Source organism: Anabrus simplex, chromosome 11 (assembly GCF_040414725.1).
Source record: "Anabrus simplex isolate iqAnaSimp1 chromosome 11, ASM4041472v1, whole genome shotgun sequence".
Lineage (NCBI taxonomy): Eukaryota > Metazoa > Arthropoda > Insecta > Orthoptera > Tettigoniidae > Anabrus > Anabrus simplex.
Window position 1 is genome coordinate 11,468,718 of NC_090275.1, and position 8,217 is coordinate 11,476,934.

General features: G+C 41.5%; 1 non-coding gene across 1 annotated transcript; it reads right to left on the reverse strand.

Annotated features, from left to right (window-relative positions):
* Positions 1-6,217: 6,217 nt before the first annotated feature.
* TRNAR-UCG (transfer RNA arginine (anticodon UCG)) lies at positions 6,218-6,290 on the reverse strand. The gene has a single exon. It is a non-coding gene; the product is annotated as a tRNA-Arg (tRNA).
* Between the last annotated feature and the right edge of the window lie 1,927 nt (positions 6,291-8,217).

Genomic DNA, 8,217 nt, shown 5'->3' on the forward strand with positions numbered 1-8,217 from the left:
TCCCACATTAGCGCTTGTAACGGTAGAAAAATTCAAACTGCTAATTTAATTGACCGGAGAACGATGATTAAGAAAAGGACTGTGATTTTTAGGAATAAATAAATACAATATTCTCATACTATTTTTGGTTCGTTTTGGCGTACTAGGGACCACGGGGCTCGTCTTCCGTCCATTGAGGTCTGGTGGTCCCTGTACTCTTTTTGCTTTTGAGGGACTGTAGGAAGTCTTCCTGTCGGTACTGTGATCGGATCTCTGTGGTATCTTTATTTATATTTTATTTACCGTACGTAAGATTCGTAGCTCATATCCCTAGGATGTTTTCCATATTGAGTTGCTGCCCCGAAGGGCTAGAACTGTGGACTTTTTCATGTATACGTACGAAAAACTGTACTTTAGCTAGGATTTTTAAAACCAGTTATTGAGTTTTCTCTCACTTAAGTTTCCTAGCCCTGATAAGTGGATTAGAGGCTGGAGCTATCTAATTAGGGTAAAGAAGCGTGTTTACGCGAGATAAAGTGCATCATAAGTTCTTATGAATCTAGGGCATGTGAACAACACAATGCATCATATCTTCTGCACTTGGAGCTCGATGCTGCTGTCTGGACTCTCTCCCGGTCCATCGTTGGCTTAGCCTAAACGGGTCGTCTCAAAAAGTCCGAGTCTCAAAACATCCGAATTTCCAATTGTGGTACTCTTTCAAAACACCCGGCTTGTCTAAGCATTATCACAACAAGTGCAAAGTAATGCCAAAAAATGTGCGAAAAGCTTCATTGTTGGCACCACTGGAAAAAGTAAATGAGGAACGTCACCCTTCAATTATTATGACCAATCCACTACTTTTATTTCCGATATAGTTAAGCCCAATTCACAATGCAAACGTAATTGTAAGCTTAACGACGTAACGTAACCCTAAAATTAACGTAAAATGTGTGGTATTCAAACTGGAGGAACGTGAAGAGTACACGGCAGCCAATCAAAACACTGCCATGTTACTAACACGGAAGTCGAGTTATCTCGGTAATCTACTCCTAGAAAAGACCCTCATCAGTTCGTTTTGTACGTGCGGATGAAACCTGAACTCTTTGACAGTGTCTTACTATTTGTGTCCCCATTTCTAATAAAAAGAAGTCTAAGGTTTCCCTTGCCGACATCTATGTGCCTAGCTATCACACACCGATGAGATGTTTTTGTACGATACCAGTTTCGTAAACTAGCAATCTGTCATAATAAGGGACATTGTTTTACCTATGACGGGGATCGTCACTCGCTACGAGCTTGTCTCCCGCCATTTACCGTCAGACTTCATTCCTACAGAAATTTATTTCCACTTATTCTTTTTTCGATACAGCATCCTTGTAATTCTTTTTCCTTTTATCATACTTACAAACAAGGATTGTTTTCAAAGAGAATTACAAGTGTTTTTTCGAAAGAAGTCATTATATCGTGCAGAAAATGAAACGATTAACGTCTGCTCTGATTGGCTGGTTCTTAAACGTGGAGTTTGCAATCCCTTCATTTTACGAAGTCGCAGTAGGTTTACGTCAGCGCATTGAGAATGGTTCCATCAGATAACATGGCTGCAAACTTCTAAGATAACGTTAATTTTAAGTTTATGTTACGTTACGTTTGCATTGTGAATGGGGCTTTATACATTTTATACGTTGTAGTTCGTATCGCAATTATCCGATCTAAGGCATTTGATAAGGTAGATAATGGGAGAATACTGGCAAAACTGAGGGCTATTGGATTAGACAAAATAGTGATTGAATGAGTGGCTATATTTTTAGAAAATAGAACTCGCAGAATTAGTAGGTAGGTTAATAGAATAGGTGAAACTTTATCTGATACCGTCATAATTAAGAAAATTCCTCAAGACAGTATTATTGGACCTTTTTGTTTTCTTATATATATAAATAATATGTGTAAAGGAGTGGAATCAGAGATAAGTCTTTTTGCGGATGATGTTATTCTGTATAGAGTAATAAATAAGTCACAAGATTGTGAGGAACTGCAAAATGACCTGATAATGTTGTGAGATGGACAGTAGCCAATGGTATGATGATAAGTGGAGTTAAAAGTCAGGTTATCAGTTTCACAAATAGCAGAAACCCTCTCAGTTTTAATTACTGCGTTGATGGGGTGAAAGTTTCTTTTGGGGATCATTGTAAGTATCTAGGTGTTAATATAAGGAAAGACCTTCATTGGGGCAAACACATAAATCGGATTGTAAATAAAGGGTACAGATCTCTGCACATGATTATGAGGGTGTTTAAGGGTTGTAGTAAGGATGTAAAGGAGAGGGCATAGATGGCTCTGATAAGACCCCAACCAGAGTATAGTTCCAGTGTATAGAAACCTCACGAGGATTACTTGATTCGAGAAGCGGAAAAAATCCAAAGAAAAGCAACTCGATTTGTTCTGGGTGATTTCCGACAAAAGAGTAGCGTTGCAAAGTTTGGGCTGGGAAGACTTGGGAGAAAGGAGACGAGCTGCACGACTAAGTGGTATGTTCCGAGCTGTCAATGGAGTGATGGCGTGGGAGGACATCAGTAGACGAATAAGTTTGAGTGGTGTCTTTAAAAGTAGGAGAGATCACAATATGAAGATAAAGTTGGAATTCAAGAGGACAAGTTGGGGCAAAAATTCGTTTACAGGAAAAGAAGTTAGGGATTGTAATAAATTACCAAGGGAGATGTTCAATAAATTTCCAAATTGTTTGCAATCATTAAAAAAAGGCTAGGAAAGCAACAGATAGGAAATCTGCCACCTGGGCGACTACCCTAAATGCAAATTAAAGTTGATTGATTGTTTGTTTGTTTGTTTGTTTGATTGATTGATTGATTGATTGATTGATTGATTGATTGATTGATTGATTGATTGATTGATTGATTGATTGATTGATTGATTGATTGATTCGTATTCTATTTCGTATAGCGCTTATAAACTTTTACTTACTTACAAAAATTAAAGAATTTGTTTTTTTAATGTAAAGTTTAAGCTAGCCGAAAATTAAAGATGAAGTATTTTCATTTGATTGTTGTTGGCAGTGCCATCTATAGGTATATTGACTACTATATTGCTGTGTTGTCATTTTCCTGAATCGCGAAGTGATAATCCTTTGCACGGGGGAGTACTCCTTGATAGGCAGACATGTGAATTAGTGCGAATAAGTCGTGAGTTTTACAATAGGGACAGGGAATTCGTATGGTCGTCTCTCTCAAGTTGTGAAACGCACACTGTAAATCAGAAGAGAAGAATAACCTAACCCCATGGCACTACAGCTCTGAAGGGCCTTGGCCTACCAAGCGACCACTGCTCAGCCCGAAGGCCTGCAGATTATCAGGTGTTGTGTGGTCAGCACGACGAATCCTCTTGGTCGTTATTCCTGGCTTTCTAGACAGGGGTCGCTATCTCACCGTCAGTTAGCTCCTCAATTCTAATCACGTAGGCCGAGTGACCTTGAACTAGCTCTCAGATCCAGGGAAAAATCCCTGACCTGACCGAGAATCTAACTCAGGGCCTCTGGGTAAGAAGCAGGCACGCTACCCCTACACCACGGGGCCGGAATAAACGCTGCATAACTAAAGTTATATACAATTAAATTTCTGATCATTTATGTCTTATACAGTTTTGCCGTAGCGGCTATGATAAACATTCAATCATATTCTTGAATTTCGATCTTTTTTGTTGCCTAAGTCCTTATCAGCGCCGAAACACTAGGACATGGGTGAACAGAATTTAATGAAAAATCGGTATGTAAAGTCTGGGAATAAGGCACTACAATCTAGAGGCCAGGGCCTCTCAAACTCCCCAAATGTCACGCGTGCAAACAGAGGCGCAAGGGCTCCGTGCACTGTGCATCGGTCCGACTCGACTCAACTCGGCTTGACCCGGATGGTGTGGTGCGCTAATGAAATGAAATGGCGTATGGCTTTTAGTGCCGAGAGTGTCCGAGGACATACTCGACTCGCCAGACGCAGATCTTTTGATATGACTCCCGTAGGCGACCTGCGCGTTCTGGTGAGGATGAAATGATGATGAAGACGATACATACACTCAGCCCCTGTGCCAGCGAAATTAACCAATGATGGTCAAAATTCCCGACACTGCCGGCAATCGAACGCGGGACCCCTGCGACCAAAGGCCATCATGTTAACCATTTAGCCATGGAGCCGGACTTTTCACAAGTTACTTTTTAAGACATGTGGGGTTTCTGAACCGACCGATTATTTTATGTAAGAAATTAGACCAAGTCCACTGGTGCTGTTCGCAGTGAGAGAGAGCAGGTTGAGGAACATGTGCTAACGATCTGCAGGGTAGCGCCATTAAATAAATTGCTGTGACGGCTGACGACATGCATATCACGAGTTCGATCGTAATCTAAGGAAATTTTCTGCATTGCATGTACAAGTTGTTACAAACCATTTACTAACGTACACTAGTTAACACGGACGCGAAGATTTATTACCTGCAATACCGGCCTGAAGTGTTGTGTAGTCAGTACGGGGCAGCTGATACCCGTGTATCCACTACCATTGCACGAAGTAGGCCTATCCCCGCAACGCCGATAGCATCTTGGTTCCTAAAGGGGAGCGGGTCTGACAACAACAACAACAACAATAATAATAATAATAATAATAATAATAATAATAATAATAATAATAATAATAATAATAATAATAATAATAATAATAATAATAATAATAATAATAATAATAATATCTTTCTTTCTTTCTTTCTTTCTTTCTTTCTTTCTTTCTTTCTTTCTTTCTTTCTTAATCTGTTTACCCTCCAGGGTTGTTTGTCCCCTCGGACTCATAGAGGGATTCCACCTCTACCGCCTCAAGGGCAGTCTCCTGGAGCGTGAGACTTTTGGTCATGGATACAACTGGGGAGGAGGACCAGTACCTCACCCAGGCGGCCTCACCTGCTACGCTAAACAGGGGCCTTATGGGGTTATTGGAAGGGGTAGACAACGAAGAGGGAAGGAAGCGGCCCTGGCCTTAAGTTAGGTACCATCCCGGCATTTGCCTGGAGGAGAAGTGGGAAACCACGGAAAACCACTTCGAGGATGGCTGAGGTGGGAATCGAACCCCCTCTTCTCAGTTGACCTCTCGAGACCGAGTGGACCCTGTTCCAGCCCTCGTAACACTTTTCTAATTTCGTGGCAGAGCCCGGAAACGAACGCGGGCGTCCGGGCGTGACAGCTAATCACACTAACCACTACACCACAGTAATAATAATAATAATAATAATAATAATAATAATAATATAAAACATTGCATTACGTCAGGCCTCTGTGGCGTAGTGGTTAGTGTGATTAGCTGCCACCCCCGGAGGCCCGGGTTCGATTCCCGGCTCTGCCACGAAATGTGAAAAGTGATACGAGGGCTGGAACGGGGTCTACTCAGCCTCGGTAGGTCAACTAAGTAGAGGTGGGTTCGATTCCCACCTTAGCCATCCTGGAAGTGGTTTTCCGTGGTTTCCAACTTCTCTTCCAGGCAAATGCCGGGATGGTACCTAACTTAAGGCCACAGCCGCTTCCTTCCCTCTTCCTTGTCTATCCCTTCCAATCTTCTCATCGCCCCGCAAGGCCCCTGTTCAGCATAGCAGGTGAGGCCGCCTGGGCGAGATACTGGTCGTCCTCCCCAGTTGTATTCCCCGACCCAGAGTCTGAAGCTCTAGGACACTGCGTAGTAGAGGTGGAATTCCTCGTTGAGTCCGGGGAAAAACCAACCCTGGAGGGTAAACGGGTTAAGAAAGAAAGAGAGAAAGAGAGAAACAAAGAAACAAAGAAGGAAAGTATAATAATAATAATAATAATAATAATAATAATAATAATAATAATAATAATAATAATAATAATAATAATAACGGTGAACTGATAACAATATAGTAAAATCTAATAGAGTAGAATGCAGTTCGTACTTCCCTTCAGTTTGAGATCTGTAGAATGTTACAATAGTAACTATAGTAGTGCCCAGAGGTCAGAATACAATCTTACTGAAGGGAGTAACAGGTAAAGTATAATTCAGGCAACATTCATGCTATGAGGTTTGCATAAGCATCAGGGGTTCGGCCAATCAGAATGCCTAGAATGTATGTTAGTCTCGTTACATTACGGATTTCCGTGTCTACTAACAGCAGTATTATTCGGAATTAACCGATCTTGAGTCAGACAAATCGACATTAATGACCACTATTCTTCAAAAATATCCGACCGTGACAGGATTCGAACCTGCAATCTTCGGATCCGAAGTCCGACGCCTTATCCGTTAGGCCACACGGTCACTGCCACATACCACGCTTCCACACTTGTCTTCCTGATAGACAAGAGACAATCGATTCGTGAATGTTTGAGATTCAGTTCAAGGAGTCTAACAGCTCCACTATCAGCTGTGTCCGACTCGTTGGATGAATGGTCAGCGTACTAGCTTTCGGTTTAAAGGGTCCCGGTTTCGATTCCCGGCCGGGTCGGGGATTTTAACCTTCATTGGTTAATTCCAATGGCTCGAGGGCTGGGGTTTGTGCTGTTCCCAACATCCCTGCAACTCACACACCACACATAACACTATCCTCCACCACAATAACACCCAGTTACCAACACATGGCAGATGCCGCCCACCCTCATCGGATGGTCTGCCTTACAAGGGCTGCACACGGCTAGAAATAGCCACACGAAATTATACTATCAGCTATCAGAGTTCACCAGGACTTCACCACAAACTTGGTGAGTGATTCAATTTACCACTGTTTTCCTCAATGAGACATAAAAACTTTCCAGTCTGTCAAACACACAACAATTTCAATATAAATTATAACACAATAATCATACCTGTATTAATACACCCTATTATTCTAGGAATGACAGTTGCGATGTAAAAAGAAGCTAACGTAACCAACCTAAATGACCATCCCCCTCTTCGCTCTACTCTCTGGACAACACTTACAGTACTCATAATAATAACATCTAATGGATACTCAGCCTGCCTCTGTGGTGATTAGCTGCCACCCCTGGTGGCCCAGGTTTATTCCCGGCTCTGCCACGAAATTTGAAAAGTGGTACGAGGGCTGGAACGGGGTCCACTCAGCCTCGGGAGGTCAACAGAGTAGAGGTGGGTTCGATTCCTACCTCAGCCATCCTGGAAGTGGTTTTCCGTGGTTTCCCACTTCTCCTCCAGGCAAATGTCGGGATGGTACCTAACTCAAGGCCACGGCCGCTTCCTTCCGTCTCCCTTGTATATCCCTTCCAATCTTCCCATCCCCCGCCAAGGCCCCTGTTCAGCAGAGCAGGTGAGGCCACCTGGGCGAGGTACTGGTCATTCACCCCAGTGTCTCACGCTCCAGTTGGGATCCCTGAGTCCGAGGGAAAAACCAACTCAATTTATATAGTTTTAATAAAACAATACATTTTCACTGTATAAATAATATCTAATTATATTTATAAAAACCTAAAAGTCAATTAAATTCCCCAACATCTTCAGTGTTGTGTTCTATATAAGCTATTTAAGTATAAAATTAACATGATCAATATGATCATTCATAAAAAAACTAATTAAATAAATTTTAATATTATTATTCTGTCAATTCTGAACCACTCAAGAATATTGAACAGACTGTTTATAGAGTATTTGACCACCTGGAGGGTAAGAAAGAAAGAAAGATACTCTCTATTTCAATTCCGTACTTTATTTACCTAAAATCATTCCATATTATATAAAAGTACATTACACGAATGTGATGTAAGAAGGTTCCACTGCACTCCACTCACTCCACCCCTACTTTCCCCTCCCCTCTCCACGAGCAGTGTGCTATCCCCAAACACTTTCTATTTGCCACTCCATCACTACAGTCCTAAATTAGTGTTTGATGACAACGGACTTCATCGGAGGTCTAGAAGTACAGAAGTTATTTCATTATGTTAATACTTGTAAATTCATTATTTGTCAATACTTGTTCATATTATCACTTAATTCTGTCATTGACAAGTTTACTCAACGTAGACAATACCGTACATATGTACGCATGTTCCAAGTGATTTGATAGAATCCGAGGATGTTCTTGTAGAACGAAACATGCCATTCCTTGTATAATAGGGTGTGTTTTTACAGGTATGTTTATAGTGTTATAATTTATATTGAAATTGCTGTGTGTTTAGGAGACTGGAAATTTTTTATGTCTAGTTTGATTAATTCGACAGTGGAGAGTATGACTTCC